The sequence below is a fragment of the Notechis scutatus genome, chromosome 2, assembly GCF_049901735.1.
Source record: "Notechis scutatus isolate UNSWTSFEM ecotype Mainland chromosome 2, rNotScu1.2, whole genome shotgun sequence".
NCBI classification, from domain to species: Eukaryota; Metazoa; Chordata; class Lepidosauria; order Squamata; family Elapidae; genus Notechis; species Notechis scutatus.
The window spans coordinates 217920736-217943590 of NC_142010.1; the positions used below are offsets into that span (position 1 = coordinate 217920736).

At 36.8% G+C, this 22855-nt stretch overlaps 1 long non-coding RNA gene across 1 annotated transcript in view; it reads left to right on the forward strand.

Moving 5' to 3' along the window:
• The window catches only part of LOC148132512 (uncharacterized), a 204997-nt gene that overhangs the window by 36202 nt on the left and 145940 nt on the right, over positions 1–22855 (forward strand). The window contains exon 2 of the long non-coding RNA XR_015748118.1: positions 4563–4632. This is a non-coding gene — a long non-coding RNA (uncharacterized LOC148132512). The remainder of the gene's footprint in view (positions 1–4562; positions 4633–22855) is intronic.

Here is a 22855-nt window from a genome sequence, read left to right on the forward strand (position 1 = left end):
GAAGTATGCCTTCTTTCTCAATTTCAACTGTATTTCGAATAGCATATATGCCAAGATTTGGATATGCCCCACTTTGTAAAAAATTTGGATATTCCTTTGGGCACTGGGCAAGGATGTTGGGTAAGATCATCTAGCAAATAGTTTGGGCTGTTGAACATACTGGATTTTGCCTCCGTTTGTACTGTTTATGTCTTGCTTTCATGTGTTTTATGTTCATAGTTTATCTTTTTATATATCATAGTTTATGTCAGCTGCCTAGAATTACATATACTATTTTATCACATGGCCCATTACAGTAGTCAAGTGTTAAAATTTCAGAATCATGAAGTAAATATTAAAAAAACTTCTCAACCAGCTTATTTAATTGGAGGGAAATTTAGGTTATTGATAGATTTGGCTACAGAATCAGCAAACTAGAGTTGGAGAAAAATAACTGGTAAAGTCAAGATGTTTTCAATATATTGTATCAATAATTTACTTGGAATTTCAAGCAGATATTAAATATTAAACCTCTGGAAGTTCTATTTCACATATGTAAGCAATGTTTATAGACATTTAGATGTAGGTTAGATCCTAAGTTTTCTGTATGGTCTTTTCTATGTGCAATTTTACACAAGTTTTTTTTTCTTTTGTTAATGAACCAAAATCCAGACATATTTTCATTTGTGCAATGACTTACAGTTTTGCACTGTCTCAAAATATATATTAATACAAGGTACTGTACAATATCATTAGTGCTTGCACAGCAGTTCATAGAGCAATGTTAGAATCTCTCTATCTCTAGATCCATTCTTATAATAGCTTAAGATACAAACTTCCCATTTTAAGATTAACAAAATGAGAAAGGTAATCTTTGTTTCATAGAAATATTATATTTCTCATATCAAACTTCCCTCTACTGTACATATTAATTTATCATCTTCATATTTATCCCATTTCAGCACGATGATTAATGTTTTCTTTTACATGACTAGACACATCCTTTAGCTGTTGTAGAAGTGGTTTTGTTACTGAAGGTTTATTCTTAAAATTGTAATTATATATTGTGAAAGATTTTGATCTTAGGAAATCTTGAAATGTTTAGCACAAAATTGTTTTTAGGTTAGTCTTACAGAACATTTTTAGCCAAAATTAAATGTCTAAGTGGGAATGTATAGTTGTGTTTAAGGAAACATATATAGTCTGCAATATAACGCACATACTCCTGAATCAGAAAAAAATGAAAAAAACCTGCTTGAAGCAGGAAAGATCTGAGATAAACAGTAATAAAAAAGTTTGAATCTGCCACCCACACAGCAAATAAGGAACCTCTGCTCTTCCTCTTATAATTAATCATATTATGTGTTTTGATCTTGAATGAATGAAAATATAATTAAGCTCTATTGTGGCTTACACTGTTTTGTGTTTTCTTTTTTTCTCCTCCTCAGCATATGGATTTTTAATCTTGGTAGCTTTTCATTTTTTCTCTCCCAGTAATAAAGTAGCAAAACTTTATAAATCCATCATTCACAAAATGTAATGACAGACTAATTAGAAAGTATAGCTCATAATTAATATAATATATTATTTCAAGTGGTAGAAATCTAGACTGTATGGAGTTCTATTTGAGATTTTTAAATTAGTTTAAGCTTTTGAAAATGAGTTATGGAAAAGAAGCTGTTCTTTTCTTTTAGTACATATAGCCCATCCTGCCTGTCTTGTATTTGTTTTCATTTAAACAAATACAAGACAGGTAGGATGGGCTATATGTACTAAAAGAAAGGAACAGCTTCTTTTCCATAACTCATAAAGAATTTAAAAAATACCTCTGCAGTCCTATATGCATTTGAAAAGCTAGAGTTAAAATAAAATATTAAAAACATATATTAAAAACATAAACTATTTTCAGATTTAATTAGAACAAAGAGTAAGATCTCTTTCCACCCTCATAAAAAGATAATGTGCGTGCTTCAGATCTTGAGACCTCTTTTTAAAAAAAAAAAAAAAAAAATCCAGTTAAGAAATGTCATTTCACATTATCCACACTTCATTATTGAAATAAAAGATTCTTGACACTTACCTGTTGCTTCTCCTACTTCAGATTTCAGTGTTGCTTGATGTATTCAGTTTTTATTTTTCAGTTTGGCTTCACTCTATAATGGGTTTTTCCAAAAGCTGCAGATTCTTTTCTTTTTCATTTTCATTACATTTTCTTCAGTAGAGGAACTGAATCTGTTGCCACAATTTCTTTCAAAAGAAGCCAAACCATCCACACAACTAAGATGAAAGTGCCTCTTTACTTCCCAAACCCAGGAGTTACAATGGAACCCTAACAGAATCCTTACCCCTCAAAAAAATATTAAATTATCTAATTTAAAGCCAGTTAGTTTTCAGGCATTAGAAAAAAAGGTCTGCTTTCCCAAAGAGAAGTATAATCTGCCAGGAAAAAAGGATGCTGGCCTTGGTGAAGTGAAAGAGAGAGGTTAAATCAGTGTTTTCCTGACTGACAGGTTTGAGTGCCATTGTTTTCCTCCTCAGCTGCAGATGTATTCCTTCAAAGCGCCAAAAAACATCACCAGCTTGTAAATCAACTCCTCTAATATACATATCAATATATTAAGCAAAACAAATAATATCTGGCTACCTGCATTAATCTTAAAAGGGAAGCAGCCATTTTACAATATAGCATTAGTTTATTAATTATTAATTAAATAATGCTATTTAATGTTTGACATGTGTTTGCACTATGCTATTTTTTTAACAATAAGATTTTGTCAGATTCGTTTTTAGAAAAAATCCTTACACATTCACTTTGGAAGTAAACCTCACTGAATTCAACTGTCACAAAGAATTCATTTTCTGGTCTTTGGGTTGGATACCACAGCTTATAAAACTGATAAGTATTAACAAAGATGAAGTGTCTGGATCACAAGTATGTTTGATAAGGAAGCTTTTAACTATCAATTGACCCTTTAGAATAGCATAAAATTTATTAGGTGCTAAACTCATTCTTCCACCTCACAAACACGGGGCAATTAAGATATGAATATGAATGTGCAAAGATCCGTCAACTAATGGAACATAATATTGGTACCCAGAAGCCATTAAAGTTGGGTGGCCATAATGAATTTGAACAAATAAGTACATAAATAAAATGAAGAACACAATATTTCTTATTGTCAGGTTTGCCAGTTTAAAAAGCTATGCAGGCTTGGCCCTGTTTTGTTCATAGATAGAATACTATTTGGGAATTTCAGAGCTAAAGGCTATATTTAGAAGGTTTTTTTTAAAAAAAAAACACAGCTGTGACATATGTCAAATTCATGCTGAAAAATACATGGATATGTCCATGAAGTCATGAGGAACACAATACATCATGAAGGAGGCCTTTCTATTTTTACAGAAAAGATCTTAGGTCAAAAACATTGTATAAACTTTTTATAGCAAACAGCAACTTCTCTTCAAGAACCCATATTTCTTTAGATATAAATTAATTTCCATTGCCTGTTGCATTATTTACCACCACCAAACCTTTCATTACAATATTGGATAAATGGCATTTATATTTGGGAAAACCTGTGGTAAATAAGTAACACAAAAGAACTAAAAGAAACAACAATAAATGAAAAAAAAAATCAGATTCGATAGATACTTTTTTTTAACTGACAACAATTTTCTCTCTTAAATTGATCTTTTGCTTTTCTTAGTCTTTGGTTTATTTTTCTTTTTAAGATAATTTTTTAAAATTTTTTATTCTTTTTTTAAAACTTTTTATCCTTTTTTACCTTTCAGAAAAAATGGAAATAGTATTACCATGGAAAAAAGATACTAGGCAGAAAAGAAAATAGAAGTAATTCACAGTACAAATAGCTGTACAAAATACATTTAGGATGAAAAAAATTAGAGTTAATGTCTATGGAGATTCTTAGTCATCCAGGTCATGGTTGTCCCAAAAATTTAGAGTTAATGCATTACATGATTAATATTTCAAATGCATTCTGTGGGAAAACGGACTTGGGAACAAAATCTACTTGTAGTGAATGCAATAGAAATAGGTGTGGCCTGTATAAATACACAGTCTTATTGCTAGTCCATTCCTATCTGCCAAATAGAAACTACTACACTTTATTCAGACAGAAGATTCTATTCCAGTGGGGCATCACTTGCTCCAGTGGGTACTACAGTCACATCTCGGAGAATGGCAGGAATACTAAAAATTCCATGAAACCTCAAGTTTTTTAGAGCTACAGAATAGCCAAAGTAACTGAGTATCAGTGCAACCACAGTAAATACTTTTGTGAGGACACTCCAATAATGACAGTTTTAAGACTTCTGAAATTCTGATGAAGATAATATAACCAGGTAGAAATGGGTATGAAAAGAAGTTGTCTGGGGTGGAATAGGACAACTTGCCACAACTTGCCAAGTCATTGTGGCCAACTTTCTGTGGTACAACATGCCTTAGGATAATTTAATAAAGCTATTTAATTATTTAAAATAAATTCTGTCCCTCCTTTTTGCATTTTTCTTTAATGATTCTGTTCCACTATTTATTTGATATTAGTGTAATTCTTTTCCTGCAGAGAGTTGGCTGTGGTGAGTTGTCCTGCTGTGAATTGGCCACGTCAAGTTGACCATGGCGAGTTGGCCATGGTGAGTTGTCATAAACCCTGCTGGGGAACTCTGAATTGAGCAGATTTTCTAGTACTTCTGCCACAGCCCCTGCCTAATACCTCTTTTCTGTTCTTCCCAATGTTAGATTTCCAACCAGCCTAAAATATATATTCCTGAAGACTTTCTTATTAATTGTGAAAAGTAGCAAGACTGTTCAATATTTTAGCATTTAATGGTGATGCCTTTTAGTAATTCATTATTTAACAAGCAAAAATGTTAGAATCACCTTCTAATCACAAAGATTTAGACAATTCTTAAAATGTGTACTTGAAATTCCCTGTATTCAGTCATGTTTGTGATATTGAATTAGGAATGCCATCTTTTTTAAAAAATTATTTATTTTTTCATGGCAAGCAGGCACAATTTTATTCTAACTATATTCAAATGGGCTGCACCAACCATTTTTAATAAGATCTAACCAACAATTGTAAATCTGTTAATAAACTAAATTTAGAAAGAAGAAAAATGTGATAATTGGAGACAACCAGAAATGCATTACTCCATGGTAGCCAAAATTCAGGTAGCATCTTTGCCAACTAACAAATTTTATGTATATAGAGACCTTCTGGATTGCCTGAGCCATTTGATGTATGTGAATTCAGCAATCTCTTGCTCAGCAGTGCTGCTAAAATCTCATTTTTTCCAAAATGGTCTCTTTAAAGACTGCGATAGGGAGTTCTGAAGGTTGAAATGCTCTAAAGTTACTTTTACTTTGTTTTGTCCTGATGACTTGTGACTATTAATTCTTTTGCACAAAGTTTATCCCACCTGTCCTATGTAGAATTCAAAACATGACAGAGCACTTTCAAATTTCATACAGTAGTCTGAAAAAGATAAATATAAAGATTTGTAATACTGTGTTACTATGGTTTTGCAATACTCTGAGTGAGCATGTATAGCTTCCATACATTTTATGTGAGTGCATCATTCCCTTAGAATATATTATTAATACAGGATGAGGAGACATAAAAAACAAACTCTATTAAAGCTGCAAATGCATTCTTACTGACATATATTGACACAGAATTCCATTTTTATTTCTCAATAAAAAATATTTCACTAAACTGCTTGTCTCGTGTTGATTGGATATGCTTCTGTGGCACAGAGGCAATTTTTTTGTTTCTGTAGAAATTCAGTTGTCAATTTGTCTCCAAGAAACTGCTATTTAGAGATGGTGAAACACTGATTTTTAATGGGACTAATTATCACCCTGATCTCCCTCACCAAAAGTCATGAGGTATAATATGCAGCCAAGTACTGACTCTTCTTTGCCATACAAAAACCATCATGCATACAATCAAAGGTTAAAAATCAAATTTGCTTCAGACAAGATTCAAAAAAACCACATGCTACTTGCCCCTGAACAATGTTAATTAAAAGCGGCTTGCTAGTGAAATAAATGCCATAAGAAGGGCCAAACCCCCAGCCGCACCTAAAATAGTTACTGGATTCCTGACTATTTTTATAAACTGCTGAACATGTTACACTAAAGTAATGCACATTGCTTTCTTGCTATGGCAGTATAATAATTCAGAGTATGTGTTCTAATAAGTTATTTTAATATTGTGGTTATCACATATCATATACAGAATGCTAGTGAAGGACAGAAGCCATTAACCCCTGGAAACAGCTCTACTTTTGGGAAGGTTAATTCTGGCACTTGATTTTTGCACTAAAGAGTGGTTCAGGAGAATTTCAAAACCATCACAGTAACACATTTCACAGAAAATACAGAATGAAATGAATTCCAAGATTGTGAGTTGCAGCCAAAGGACTGGGAAAAGAAAGATTCACCGAGCTATGCAGAAGAACCTCTGGAATTCATGCTTTCATATTCCAGTTTCAAAGAAAAGAGAAATTTGAAGTATTTAAGAATTTTGAATACAAAGGAAGGAGGGGGAAATCCCTAATTTATGCAACAATACATTACATCACTTCATTCTAGCTTTTCCTATTGTAACAACTATGTCTCTTTGACTTATTGATTTAAAAAAAGGAAACAGAATAATCTAACCACCTCCCCCAAAATGGAGAGAATGTGATTTTTAAAATGTATATACTGTATAATTGCATCCCTATTGCTTGTTCTTTCTGCCTTCTTCTATATTATTCATTAAAATAAGGGACAGGATTTGAAGGTCTAGAGGCTGTTTACTCATCAGGGTCTTTTTATGTTTACTTCTGTGACAGACTTCCAGCCTTGAAAAGGAACAAGGAAAATTAATGAATGATAGTCAGCACAAATGGAAGATTTAAAAGAAGACAGATTATAGATGCCTAAGTACAAAGACTGAGGCCAAGTCATTGACAATTGGAAGAAACAAGAGAATAAATTTTAGGGACATTATAGCAAATAAATAAGACTACAAGTAAGCACAGCTGGGGGAAAGGGCCACATTAAGAAGAAAACAGTCATATTTTATGTAGCTTTCTATTTCTTAAGTCTTAGCTAAAAGGAAAGGGGTGGAAAAACAGAATTTACCGTATATACTCGACTATAAGCCGAGTTTTTCAGCACATTTTTTGTGCTGAAAAAACCCCCTCGGCTTATATTCGAGTGAGATTCCCCTCTGAAAAAAAAATGGTGTGGAGCTCCGGAGCTGGGCAGTCGCTTCCCTGCTTCCGTGTTTCCTTTGCAACTTTTAAGCATGGGGGTAATCGGAAGCAGAAAAGTTCTCGCATGAGGATATGTTTTTTCTTTTTTTAACTGTTTTTAGGGGGGGGAAAGACCCACCGCCATGTGAGAATGCTCAGACACGAAATCTATCCGCCCGAAAATAAGTGTGTGTGTGGGGGGGATTTTTAACAGAGGGAAGATGTAGGGAGAAGGCAAAAGCAACGGAAGATCCTTCAGGGGAAACTGAGGGGGAGACTCACCCTTGGTCCAGATGAGCCCCCTTCCCCACCCCTAAGGAAGCAGAGGCAGCCAGCAAGGGCAGGCAAGCCCCACTTCACGGACTCCGTCCGTCCTCGCTCCCACCCACCCAAAGCCACGAAGTCCCCCAATCGCGCAGCCCAGAATCGCCCTCCCCTCAGGGGGCAGCAAGGACACCCGGTGTTTCCCGAGACAAGAAGCTCTGCCGTGCAATGAAAGCGCCCTGGCTCTAGGCTCGCGGGCTCAGAAAACAACATGAGCCGAGGTCGCTTCGGCTCTGCTCAGCTTCGTTTCCTCCTCCTCCTCCCGAGCGGACTGAAAGCAGCTGGGGCTGAGGAAACGAAGCTGAGCGGAGCAGCGACCTCGGCTCGCGTGTTTTCTGAGCCAGAGCCTAGAGCTCAGAAAACAACGCGAGCCGCCGCCACCACCTCCTCCCCTCCTCCCGAGCGGACTGAAAGCAGCTGGGGCTGAGGAAACGAGTTGAGCGGAGCCGAGCGACCTCGGCTCACGTTGTTTTCTGAGCCTGTGAGCCTAGAGCTCAGAAAACAACGCGAGCCGCCGCCACCTCCTCCCCTTCCTCCCGAGCGGACTGAAAGTAGCTGGGGCTGAGGAAACGAAGCTGAGCGGAGCCAAAGTGACCTCGGCTCGCGTTGTTTTCTGAGCCCGCGAGCCTAGAGCCAGGGCGCTTTCATTGCACGGCGGAGCTTCTTGTCTCGGGAAACACCGGGTGTCGTTGCTGCCCCCTGAGGGGAGGGCGATTCTGGGCTGCGCAATTGGGGGACTTCGTGGCTTTGGGTGGGTGGGTGGGTGGGAGCCAGGACGTTGACTTTAAGCGCTGCCGACCAAGTGTTTCACAAATACCAGTGGGACCTCCGTCCACCACCACCCCTCCCTCTTTTGCCTTGTTCCTTCTGATCAATCAGGTTTTCCCAGTATTTGCTCACAGCTGCGTTTTCTCTTCTGCCGTGCTAGGCATTGAACGCGGGGATTTCTGATTCCCCTTACACGCGCGTGGATATGCCACGGGCGTTTTCTTCCAAACGCCCACGGGCAGAGAACACTGACTTTCATGATAGTGAGATCATTTCCCAAATTAATTGATTCACTAACCCAAAGAAGAAGATGTTGATGACAGTGGGAGGCAGGAGTCACTCTCTCCTTGCAAGAAAAAGCAAGAGCCGTTCTTATGATCTCTCTCTCCCGTAATACAGTCAAGCCCTTTCCAGCATGCGCGATCCACCCCCGCTGCCCTTGCAAATGCAAAACCCCGGGATTTTGCATTTGCAAGGTACAAAGCTGCGCGGCAGATCGCACGTGCTGGAAAGGGCTTGACTGTATTACGGGAGAGAGAGAGAGAGAGATCATAAGAACGGCTCTTGCTTTTTTCTGCAAGGGAGAGAGTGACTCCTGCCTCCCACTGTCATCATCATCTTCTTTGGGTTAGTGAATCAATTAAACCTTTCATGATAGTGAGATCGTTTCCCAAATTTCCCTTAAATCAGGGAAGAAATCACAAAAACCTTTGGACTGAGAATAAGCCTGTTCCTACGATGCCATTTTTGTTCACTGCAGTGTGAAAAGTGTGAAAAAACACACTTCTTTTTCTTCATCTTCTTCTTCCCTATTTACTGGTCTCTTTCAAAGAGGAAATTGTGAACATCAAACTTATTCTCAACTGTCCTAGTGAAAGTTTTTATTGGTATCTATTTTTATTTTTGAAATTTACCAGTAGCTGCTGCATTTCCCACCCTAGGCTTATACTCGAGTCAATAAGTTTTCCCAGTTTTTTGTGGTAAAATTAGGTGCCTCGGCTTATATTCGGGTCGACTTATACTCGAGTATATACGGTACTTTGAAAGGGGTTTTGTGAAGATATTTGGAAGGACAAACTTTTGGAGAGGCATCAAGTGCCCAAATAGTTGCATTGTATAAACTAGAAGAGGGATGAGGTAGATTGCATGCATAATGCTAGGCTTTGTTTTATGGTCCCCAGTCTGGGAAGTGCCAAAACTCTGAAGTTTTTGTTTGCATTTGGCCTACTTAAGGCATCTCTTCAATTCTTTTGCATTCCTGAAGCCCGCTTCTAAAATAGGCTATTGTCATGCCAACATTTAAACTACAGACCTCAATTTGTCTCCAAAACTTAGCAACCTGAAGTTGATTTCAGAACTTTTGAGTAGAGGTCAGGTTACCATTTGCAGTTGATAACTAATTAAAAGAGACATAAATCATGCACGTCTTTGTATATTCTGCTAATATGTTTTATATACTTGCTTGTCCTGTTTGTATAAGTCTGGTTTTTTTCCAATGCCCCTGTGAATAGGGTGCTTGAGCCAGCTGGTCCCTCTAGGATGATACCGGCTAGGAAAGATATATTCTATGAACTGCTATATCAATTCGTAATGTCTCCCTCAACCAATGGAGATTGCCGCCTACCTTGAAGGAGCTGGTGTTTATTTTCTAATGGAAAAATCATAATTAGACAGTGACTAATTAGCAGTGACTTGCCTCATCCAAATTTTTGCTTGATCTTAAAGGCCAGAGATTCAAAGGCACAACTCTTCAATAAAGTTAGTTTTAATAGTGATAGTAGAAAAATCATAAAAGTCATAATTAGAACAAAAAGCCAATAAGTGATAACTGTAAGTTTCAGGCCATTTCCAATTAGGTTTTTTTGTTTCTCTTTATAATCTACATGTCCTAATGGATTGATTCCAGGCCACTTGTCAAGGCATGAGTAGTTATAATCTGTGCATTGTTATTGTAACAGACTGTTTCAGCCTGGCTCTTTGCATGTGACTTTGGGTCTTCTAGTCTTTGGTAAACATGTGCATTTCTCTCTGCATGTCTGATTGCATTTATGTTGTGCATATGTATTTCTGGCTGAAAGAGCAATTACCTAGTTAAATCCTGCAGAATCCATTGTTACATTCCTTAAATCTTTTTCTCCCTTTGGGTTTCACTTACAATACAATAGTTTATTAAGCTTCATTTTTATGAAGGCTCAGTATTGTTTTTCTTTAAACTTAATCAGCACTTTTATTTTAGGTTTTCAACATATAGGATACTCTATTCTTCCAAATCTACTAACCGAAGATAGAAGGTGCGCCACTTTACTATGAGTAAAACTATTGAAAGGTGGATCTTTCCTTGAAGTAAAGTGGGTAGTGGCAGAAGATACTGAATCTGGTTAACTCTTGGATTCATTCCTATCATTCAAATCTAGGGATATCAGTGAATCAGAATGCATTTAGTCGCTTGTGCCTGATCCAACATTTGTGGATCTTTCTAAAATAGAAGATCCCATCCAGTGGTCCATTTTGACTACTTCAGTGTGGCTTTATTCCTAAAGGCAATTCAGAAATTGCAACTAGTACAAAGGGTGGATAACAAGGACGTTATCCGACACACTCTTCAGAGACCTTATAAACATTTTTCCTAAAAGAACTAGTTATCTATATGTTGAATGCAAAGGTTCTAATAGTGACATTTAAGGTCCATAACAGTTTAGGGTTCTCATAATAGAGGGAGAACGTCTCTTTAATATTCATTTGCCTAAATATTAAGATATCAAGTAGTGAAAGAACATCCTTGCGGTTTCATAGTTGAAAAAACACATTATATGGAGTACTTGAGAAAGCCTTCTGTGTTGTGTTCCCCGGTTGTGAAATTCTTTTCCCAAGAGGCCAAGAGGCTTCTGACATTGTCTGTATTTGTAATAGTCTGTGAGAATGTCCTTGAGAGACAGGACACGATGAGGAAGAACCCCAGACTAGACAATGGCCAGATAGCCCACAAAAGCAATGGGAAGTATTCATCTCAGAATATACCCTCCCTAGTTTCTTAGTCTGTAAAGGCAAGGGGGAGGGGATGAGATGCACTTTCGGACGTATAGGATTCTGTTACTGTAACCTTATAAGGTAGTATTAGTACACATGGTTGGTGTTTCTAATGAGAACTATTTCAAAGAGTTGCCTCAAAGTGAAGACCTGGCTTCTCACTGTCACTTTCAGGACTTAGGACACAATTAAACCATACTGTCAATCAATTAAATGCCTCTAGTAGTATCATTTGTTTACTGTGCTTTAAATGGCTTATTTTGGGATACTTTAGATGTTTTAAAACCAAATTCATCTTCTACTTACTTGGGGAAACATAACCACTTAAAAAGCCATTAAAACTAGGGAGGGATGTCTTATAACATATAATAGATATCCTTTTACAAATTCTCAAAAATTTCAAAGAATGTCAAGCTTTACCACCTAAAACCCAAATCCAACTGGATCAGTTTCAATAAGTTTCAGAAACCATCGTTTTCTGTAACCTAGTCCTTAGAACTGGAAAGTTCATGACCAAAGAACCCAGTAACCTGGCAGTGCTTTCATACTAATTTAAGAAATACAGTGGGCTGTTGCACCATCTGTTGCCAAGGTGTCAATCATGGAAGAAGAGACAGATGAAAGTATATTGCTGGAGGAAATGGTTTGGATACTCATTTCTCATTTCACTAAGGAAAACACACAAAACAAGATATACTATCCAATAAAAGAACTCGGAAATTAAAAATGTGCCAACATAATATTTATTAGATTTTTATTCTGCCTTTATTCTTAGTCAGTTCAAAGCAACAAGTTCTTTTAATGTTCCCAGCTCTATTTTTTCCACTATATCAATGCCATGAAGTTCATTGGGTTGAGAATGAATGTTAGAAATATACTTGTTAATTCCTCTAACATGTATATTTTTAATATAATATTAAGTTGTTATAAATGTGCTATTTTATAAAAAGCATGGCAATATTCAATCATTATGCATAAAATATTTCCTACAGGTAGAGATAGCCATAAGAAAAATTCCCTAAACACAAAGTGTGTCCAAAAATAACAAGAGGAAAACATCATAGATTTTTTTAAAAAACGTACTGTGCTCAATAACTGCAAAATGCAAAATGCAAGTGAAAAACTCTCCGGATCCATAGATTCCAGATTGCCTTGGACAATAATATTGTTAACTTTTTAAGTATTATAAATAATACTATTATGATTCTATTATTCATCTGAAAGTGAAAAATTGAGAAGTTTTCTTAGATATATTGAGATTTCATACAATGCTCAAAATTCTTTTTGATCATTTAAAAAATAATCTTATGACCTTTAATGGGTGGCAAAGCAAAATTTGGATTAGCATACAATCTATTTGTTTGTATACTATATGTGCATTGGGATCTTTATGGAAATTTAGTGTAAGATCTTTCTGTAGCTTCTATAGAGTGATAATTCTTCTCTTTGCTATAAAAAAGTTGAAAATTTTCAAACTAATTGTGCTATTTATTTTGCAATCTTATGTCTGTTTCTTATGCCAGGATTCCTTAACAGAAAAAGTGGAAACAAAACATCAGACATTCAAATCAAATATGGCCAAATAAAAAAAGGAGAGCTCTCATCACTTTTAATTGTTTTACTAAAGAGGGAATTTGGCAAACACAACTTTGCATTTCCAGTTTCTCTTAAAAATATGCAAAAGAGCTTTCTAATCTTTTATCTTTTATCATTGTTTTAACATTTGTAAATTTAGCATCACTCCTTTTGGCCAGATTTTATGAACAAGATCAGAATAAGTCTTCTGTCATTCAGAAAAAAAGATTCAGTTTATTACTTATAGCAGGTCATAGACTGGACAGAAAGTCTTGGCTAACTATAGTTTTTTCAATAATGTCCTATTTTCAGAGACTGCCTAAACAAGTCCCTGAAATTTTCTTGGCAAGGTTTTTCAGAAGTGGTTTGCCATTGTCTCCATCCTATGACTGAGAGAAAGTGACTAACTGAAGGTCACTCAGCTGACTTTTTCTAAGATGGGACTAGACTCACAGTCTCCTAGTTTGTAGCCTGATCCCTTAACCACTGTACTTAAATGACTGTCTGCAATGTATTTCATAAGTATTTATAAATATAGATCACTTTGTTAAAACCAATGCAAAAGTAAATCTTTGATTTTCACAGAAAGACATATTTACTCAATTTCCCATTCCTAGTTTGTTAGGCAAGTTTCAGAAACATAAAAAGAAGGATAGCAATAGGATAAATTATTTTTTGATTCATTTATGTATGCCTTATTTCATACTGCTTGGGTATTGTTACAGGTGAAAGGTTTTATATATATATATATATAAAGTCTGACTCACAGACGGACACAGTACAGAAGCCTGATGATGGCAGATGAGATTCTGCCGAAACGTTGCTACAACTTTAAAAGCACAACTATAATGACGTGGGAAAATACCTGAACAAAGCTGAATACCATACATGTAAGTACCCACGAAAACTTAAGAAAACATATATATATATATACATATATATTGTGTTCACAGTACAATACAGAAGCCTGTTGATGGCAGATGAGATTCTGCCGAAATGTTGCTACAACTTTAAAAGCACAACTATAATGACATGGGAAAATACCCGAACAAAGCTGAATACGATACATATATACATACATGCATACATGCATACATACATACATACATACATACATACATACATACATATTCGTAGATTTTTACAGGTACAGGTATGTAGGTCTAGGTGTGTTCAGGTCCTTTCTTGTGTAAGATTAAGAGTATCTTGGCAACGTTTCGGCGAGGTCCCACTCGCCATCCTCAGGCTGGTGCTTTCGGCTTCGTGCCAGTGCAAGCAGTGTGTGATCGGAGCTGCCGTCTCTCTATAAATACTGGTGGTGGGGGCTGGTGTGCTGGGCTGGTTGGCTGTGCTGCTGCCTCTTGATTGGTTGATGGAGTTGATGTTGGTATAATGGGCTGTGTGATGGCCTTGTGAGTTTTGTTGTGGAGATATCCTGGATCTTGTGCTGTAATCTCCTGGGTTGTTTGTGTTTTGATCTCTTTTCCATTAGCCTCCTGTGTAGTAACGGCTTGGGTAATGGGTTGTGTGATGACCTTGTGAGACTTGTTGCTGTGGTATCCTTGGTCTTGTGCTGTGATATCCTGGGTCATTTGCTGTGTTGCAACTTCTTGAATTTTTGTGGTGTAATTTCCTGAGTTTCTGATGTGATATCCTGAGCGGGTGGCTGTGATGTAGCATTCTGGGTCTGGCTTAGAGTTTGGGGTCTGGGTCTGTGTTCTTGGTGTGTGTCAGCTTGTTTGGTTTTGGGGTCGGTGGTTGTGACAGCTGGCGAAGCAGCCGTGATCTGTTTTCTGGATGGTGGTTGTCCTTCGTTTATAAAATGGGCTTGGGCCTGGGTCTGATAAGGGGGATTGGCGGTGGTGTCCCATGTTGTTTTGGGTCTGGTGTTGGTTTTTGTGGCTGGGACTCATTCGTTGATGAGGGTTAGCTTCCAGATGTCTGGTAGGTGGGAGTTATTGTCCCATCTATTCATGTTATGGGGGTGTTTCTCTATCTCGATGGCTTCCCTGATTATTCTCTTGCTGGAGTGTTCAGTGTTGGATATTAAATTGGTTCCTTCAAAATTAATTTCATGTCCTGTGGCTTTAAGGTGCTGGAAGAGGGAGGAAGTATTTTCTTATCTTCTGACAGCATTTTTGTGTTCTGCGATGCGTGCATTTATTCTCCTGTTGGTTTGTCCAATGTATGTGGCTGGGCAATTGTTGCATGGCATTTCATAAACTCCTTCATTTTCTAGCTGGATCTTGTCTTTGGGGTTTCTTAGGATGTTGGCTATTTTTTGGTCAGTGCCGAAGGCTGTCCTGATATTGTGTTTGTGAAGAATTTTGCTGATTTTGTTTGTGGTGCTTTTGATGTAGGGGAGGAGTGTGATACCATTGTCTTGTTCTGTGTCTTGGTTTTTGCGGGGTATCTCTTTTCAGATTAGATTAGTGATAGTGTTTCTTTGGAATCCGTTGGAAATTAATACGTTTGTAATACACCACACAGGAAAGAAAAACTGGACAACTTCCTCACACATCTTAACAATCTACACCCCAAAATACAATTCACTATGGAAACGGAAACCAACAACCAACTTCCCTTCCTGGATGTCCTAATTTACAAAAAACCCAATGTCTCCCTAGGACACACCATCTACCCAAAAAAGACACACACCAACCGCTACCTAAATGCACAATCCCATCCCCACCCTGCACAGATCAACTCCGTAGCCAAGACCCTCATCTCCGGAACCAAACGCCTAGCTGACAAAGACCACCTGAGAACAGAACTACACACCCTCACTAACGTATTAATTTCCAACGGATTCCAAAGAAACACTATCACCAATCTAATCCGAAAAGAAATACTCCCCAAAAACCAAGACACAGAACAAGACAATGGTATCACACTCCTCCCCTACATCAAAGGCACCACAAGAACTCAAGAAGTTGCAACACAGCAGATGACCCAGGAAATCACAGCACAAGACCAAGGATACCACAGCAATAAAACTCACAAGGTCACCACACAACCCATTACCCAAGCCATTACAACACAGGAGGCTAATGGAAAAGAGAGCAAAACACAAACAACTCAGGAGATTAAAGCACAAGATCCAGGATATCTCCACAACAAAACTCACAACAGCCCATTATACCAACATCAACTCCATCAACCAATCAAGAGGCAGCAGCACAGCCAACCAGCCCAGCACACCAGCCCCCACCACCAGTATTTATAGAGAGACGGCAGCTCCGATCACACACTGCTTGCACTGGCACGAAGCCGAAAGCACCAGCCTGAGGATGGCGAGTGGGACCTCGCCGAAACGTCACCAAGATAGTCTTAATCTTACACGGGAAAAGACCTGAACACACCTAGGCCTACATATATTTATATATACGTGTGTGTGTGTGTGTGTGTGTGTGTGTGTCAAAAATATAGCAGGCAACTTAATAAAATAATGACACAAATCCCTTTGAAATATCTCTCAGACATATTTTGAAGCACACATGCAAGAATGCAATGTGATCATTCAAAGCAAGACATTGTAAAGTATACCATTTTCAATCAGTTTTTGTTTATTTGTTTGTCTGAATAGTGTTTCTATATGTACAGTAGATGTTTATTATTCCAGCCTTCTGTTATGTTAGGTTGAGAATGTTCAGGAATGGCTCTTTCAAAAAGAAATTTCAGAGAGTAATTGTTGGATAGAAAGTGCATTGATACTTTTGAACTTTGGTATTGGAGAAGACTCTTGAAAATATTTGTATTTATGAATATCCAAGAAAATAACCAAATGGATCATAGAACCAATCATTTCAGAATTCTTTAGGCACAAATTCTCAAGTGAAAGGAAAGGAAAGAATATGATCAACAGCAAGTTAAATCGAATTGATTAGGACAGTGATTGGGACATGGTTGGCCATGACAGATCATCTAGGAGAAGGTTGATTATTCTATACAGTCACTAAAAGTTGATATCAGCTTAAAGGCTACATACACACGCACAAACACATAAACACAGTATATCTCTGTGTCTGTGTGTGTGTGGATCACACACAAATATCATCATCATCATCATCATCATCATCATCATTTTAGCCCTTGTCTATCCACTACAGGATGAAGGCCTCTTCCACATGGTTCCAAGTTCAAGAGCTTTCTTTTTCCAATTGGGCCCGCAATACTTCCTGATGTCATCAATTCCTCTTGTTTTAAGCCTCTTGTGGACACTTTTTATCAAGTGGGATCGTGTGGTGTGTGTGTGTGTGTGTGTGTGTGTGTGTGTGTGTGTAATAAAACAGTAATATTTAAGCAGATTTGGGATACCCAACTATAATTGACTAGTTTTGGAGTGTGAGTTCAGTGTGGACAGGATTATGGCACATGACATAACCAAAATTTTCTGTTTTCTTCCATTTGTGCAAATGAGTCCCGCCCCCCCCCCACAGGTTTTTTTTTTTAACATGCTACCATTAATTAATTTGGTCTTTGCATATGTGTGAAATCTCTTGCTTCACAGCAACTTTCAGTCCATCCAAAACTTTCAAGGAAGTGAAGATCCTCCCAATGATATATACAAATCACAATTCAATCTAAGTATCATAGATCCAGGAGAAAAATTGCTATTTAAATGATGGCTGAAAGACCTGCTGAATTCCAAGAAGATGAAATATAAAATACTAAAATGTTTTTTTTCAAAATAGATACAACTCCAACAATGTTGACATTTGTTAATGTTCTGAGATAGTACAGAAGAAAAAGACCAATAATACAATAAATGAAGTAAAACTTGCATTACATCTCTGAGACAATTAACAGCTAATATGAGCCTTGGTGGCGCATTAGTTGCATGCAGTACTGCAGGCTACTTCTGATGACTGCTGGCTGACTACAATTTGGCAGTTTGAATCTCACCAGGCTCAAGGTTGACTCAGCCTTCCATCCTTCCAAGGTCAGTAAAATGAGGTCCCAGATTGAGGCAATATGCTGACTTGTAAACTGCTTAGAGAGGGGCTGTAAAGCACTGTGAAGCAGTATATAAGTCTAAGTGCCATTGCTAATACTTAATAGCATGAGAAATAAATCAAATAGCTTCTAAAAGTTATAGCTATTGACAGAAGTTTTCCAATCTTCTTGGAGTTTTCTTAAGAGTGATCAGCAAAAAAAAAAAAAAGGATAATGATGTCTTGGTCTAACAGCAATTAAAGTTATTAATAAGTGGAAATATTAAGTTCAATTAACACTGGGTGCATGATAGACATTTTAATACCAAATATGAAACAGATTCTACTTCCATTCCTGAACCAAAATTAATATGGCTTTAATATATGAGACTTAATATCTACCAGTTATTGCCCTAATAGTTTACACTCTAATTGGGACCCGGATAACTAGTCTATGGGGAGTGTATATACTATTGAAAAAGGATCTGGGGGAAGAATTAAAATAATTCACCTAAGAATACAGGCAAATTCATTAGAATTCAGTAGATCAAAGAAGCAATAAAATCAACATTGGAAAGGCACCAAGCCTTACTATACAAAGCTAGAGGAACAACTTTGCTTTTTATTACATTTTTTTATCCTGCCTTTATTATTTTTTATAAATAACTCCAGGCAGAAAACACACCCAATACTGCTTTCTCAACAATGACAACTCTGTGAGATGAGTCAGGCTGAAAGAGAGTGACAGGCCAAAGTCACCCAGCTGGCTTTCATGCCTAAGTCGATGAAAACAAAACAAATACAATAACAAGATCCTTAATTTCTGAAGAAGATGACTTTGTGATCTGAAAGAAGCTGTCTGTGAGATATCAAAAAATGTATGAAATATGTAGGACTTTACTTGATAGGTTCTAACAAAGATATATTTCAAAACAAGTGTAGCAAACTATGGAAAGAAATAAAACAAAATCTTGAAAGGTAGGAAAATTTAAAATGCCCTCGGCTAGGACTTATTGCAACAATAAAAATGAATATACTACCCAAGATGAGAGTATAAGCAAGAGGTGCCATACTTTATTGAAATATATATTGACTGTAGGAGATGATAGGCTGAGCCTATGAAGGAGTCAAACACATCATAAGTTACGAGTCCCTGTATACCTGCAAAAGATCTAAGTCCAGCCCACCCTGAATGCCTTCTTATTCCTGCACATTAGTAGGTCAGATTCTTGTAGAGAGCTTAAGCTTGCAATAAATCTTTATACACATATTTGAACCGCTCAAATCTCCTGATTTCCCTGGCACTTGACATTGATAGTGGCAAAAGCTAATTTGGCACAACCCTGGAAAAGTGAAACTTTATATGCGCACAACAGAAGTTCAACTAAATTTAAGCAGAAGACCTTCCCTATATATCAGGGGTCCCCAACCACCGGTCCGCGGACCGGTACCGGTCCATGGAACGAGTCCTACCGGGCCGCTGGTTGCTGGGCGCCGCCATCTTTTTTTGATGAAAAAGTGCTTCCGGTGAGCTTTTCCGGTAGAAAGCTCACCGGAAGCACTTTTCATCAAAAAGATGGCGGCGCCAGCTTCTGGTGAGCTTTTCTGGGTAGAAAGCCATTTCTACCCGAAAAGCTCACCGGAAGCGCTGCGCCGCCATCTTTTTAATGAAAAAGTGCTTCCGGTGAGGTCACCGGAAGCACTTTTTCATCAAAAAAAGATGGCGGCGCCCAGCTGATGCCGGTACCGGGCCGCGGCGCCCAGCTGATGCCGGTATCGGGCCGCGGCATAAAAAAGGTTGGGGATCACTGCTATATATGATATAGAGCACACAGCAAGCACAGTTCTGACATTTAAAATAGGTCTTCTAAGGGAAAAAACAAAGAAAATATTTCTTCTTAATTTCATTTTTATTCTTTAGTATTATATTGAAAGGGAATATTCCTTATAATAAAAGGGTTTTTTTTTCCAAAGAAAGAGTTACTGGTAGTTTCATAAAGTTCATTAACATAAAAAGAGTTTAGGAAGTCAGAAACGTATACAACTGTATTGCATACAATGGTATTTTCCTATGTAGCATGGAATAAAATGATTAAAACATTACAGGTAAAGATTCTAATCCAAAGTATTTGGTTTGCAAAAAAAAAAAAGTAAACTTAAAAGTATTAGAAACACATGTGGATTAAATAGAAGCAATGATGTGAACCACACTCATATTGTTAAAACCCTTGCTTAATTCAAAAAGCTGCTTTGGCAAAGGATAATTTAAAATGGAGAACACCAAAGAAGTACTTATGAAACTGTATCTTAGCACAAACACTTTTTAAATATGATATTAACTGGGCAGCAAGTCACTTCTGGATTTTGCACTTCTTTGAATTTCATAACATAGTTCTCACTTCACAAATGTATTTTAAAATGCATGTGTTCAGAAGTGAATACATTTAAAAATGCATACACACAGCCATTCAAAAATGGATACAGATACATTTAGAAAAGTTTGTGTTCACTTTAAAAATTGGAATATTAATACCGAAGTGGACAGGCATATAGATTGCAGATTGGTTGATCTTTCTATTCCTTGTAAGTATTGCATAAAGCACAAATATTTGATTTTTGTCCTGTGTATTTTCAGTGCATATTCTAGCAAACCCTCATCATATGTGTAAAGGTTACATCAGTTTAATATGTATATTATGTAGAAAACTTTGATGCATTTTGGTTATTAGATATATATTTGTTAATGCCAGAAACATTATTAGTATTAGCTTATGTCTATAGTTTATCTTCTCTTCCAACAACAGAACATTTAGAATCAGATGACTAGGGTGTGGATGCCCTCCTACATTATTAAAATATTAGATTTATTAGGTCAGAGCTTAAGCAAGGCACAGTTGTGCATTTTCACAAATATCTGAGCCATCTTCATCAAATGAAAATAAATACTGGGAGATAGACACTGTCAAATTGATAGTGAAATGTGTAACACTTATGGGACATTGCAAATAAGTATTAGAAAGAAAATTACTTTCAATATCTATTTTTGTGTGTCAGGCCTCTACTTGCTCAATGTCCTTATCAACATTAAGTTAATGTAGATAAAACAATAGTTATTGCATTTTCTCCCCAAAGTAAAGAAACAGAAAAATAATAATTGAATATCAAAGATGTTTGTGTGTGTGTGTGTGTGTGTGTGTGTGTGTGTGGTGTATGTTTTATGGTGGTATACTGTAAAGGAAGGGGAAAGCACCTCAAATGTAAATTAATATCCTCAATGTCAGATTACCTACTATAAATTTCATATAGCATGTCGGCATATTCATTTTTCTCTTGCAATAGAAAATCTTGATCCTTGTTTAACCTTCCTTTTTATAAAAAGCCCAATTGGCCCCAAAAGTAGCAAAAGTGAACATTTTGTTCTGTCTAAATTACCGTGATGCATATCAGTGTCCTCTTAAACCTCTTTCAAGCCACCGGTTTAGTCCTCAAAGACCCAAATATAGGAAGGAGTATCAAGAAGGGTTTATTTTTAGATGTCACTTTCCATATTTTTCAAACTGTAATATTCTTTGGGACACCATATCACCATAAATAGAGACAGCATTATAAATATAGATGTTTTGTAATTTTGTAAAGTGGCATCGCAATACTTTATAAACAGTTTCAGTTAAAATCCCAATGCTATGTTCAGACTTGGTATCATTTGTTATTTGTCTGTGTGTACTGCAGAGAGAACCCTCTCTAGGAAGTACCTACCAAATATGTGAAAAATGTTCCATGTGATCTGTTTCATGTTTAAACCAGTCATTCCGACTTGTATAACATTAGTGTGTCAGAGGCTGTGCTAGGATGCTAAGTTAGAAGCCTAACAGCAGACCATCTGTTTTAGGACTGATCCTTTGGAACACAGTTGGGTTAGCAGTCTGTGCAGAGTCATGGATAGCATTAAATATATTTAAACTGAAAGAAAGAAAAAATAAGCTATAGAAAGAAGCTGTGCTGACATGGTGTTTACGAATCCTTGAAATAATAACTGTTCAGGCAATTTCAAGGATATGTGGATATATTCAAAAGGGGCCATTTATTACACCTTAACATCTATTTTTTTATCTTAGTGTATGATGATAAAGGAGTGGGTTTTTCCAATTGTCCAATGTAGGTAGAGTGACAATTCAATCCAACAGTAGGCATTGTGGACTTGTACAACCCTAGGGCAAGTTTTGATAATGTTCCCACATCTCCTGCAAAAGCATGATCAGGTGGTTTTTTTTAAGTGATACCCTTCTAAAGTTAGTCTGAATGTCTGTTGAGCTCTAAATCTACAGTTTTGGAACTCTTCTCCTAAAATATTGAAAAAATACTCAGTGATGCCAAGTAGGTTCATCCTCTAAATAGTAGTAGTAATATAATACTGAATGTTCACGTTTGAATTATTAGCACTGAGTTTTAGTAAATGTTGAATACCTTCTACAGCTTTTCTATACTTACTTTGTTATTTTAGGTGTTTAAATATTGAAGAAGTGGAATACATGATTTTTCTGAGAATATAACAGAGATTGATTACATTTAGGGATAGCCTAACTTTAAATACAATTTGTCACTGTTATACCTTTCCCTTTATTCAGGAAATCCATGTATCCAATTTCCACCATTTTGTTAAAAGGCACACTTTCCTCAAGCATTTTAATTATTCTCATGTTGTTAGTTTGGGGAGGTTTTTTTATGTTAACAGAGAACTATTTGAAAAATTGTCCTGATACTTTAAAAATAGTATAGGAGAAAATAATTTATAGTTCATAGGAGGGAAGGGGAGAAAGGAAACAGCTCAACCAATTAGTTTTGGCAGCATTCTTCTGTGAAAGTTTCTGCTAGGAATTTTTGTGGCTTCTTCTAACCTTGATGTGTGTAGGAAATCACTCAGAAGAGAATCCATATAATTGTCCCAACCTTTTAAAATGTATTTATAGGATCTGCCAAGT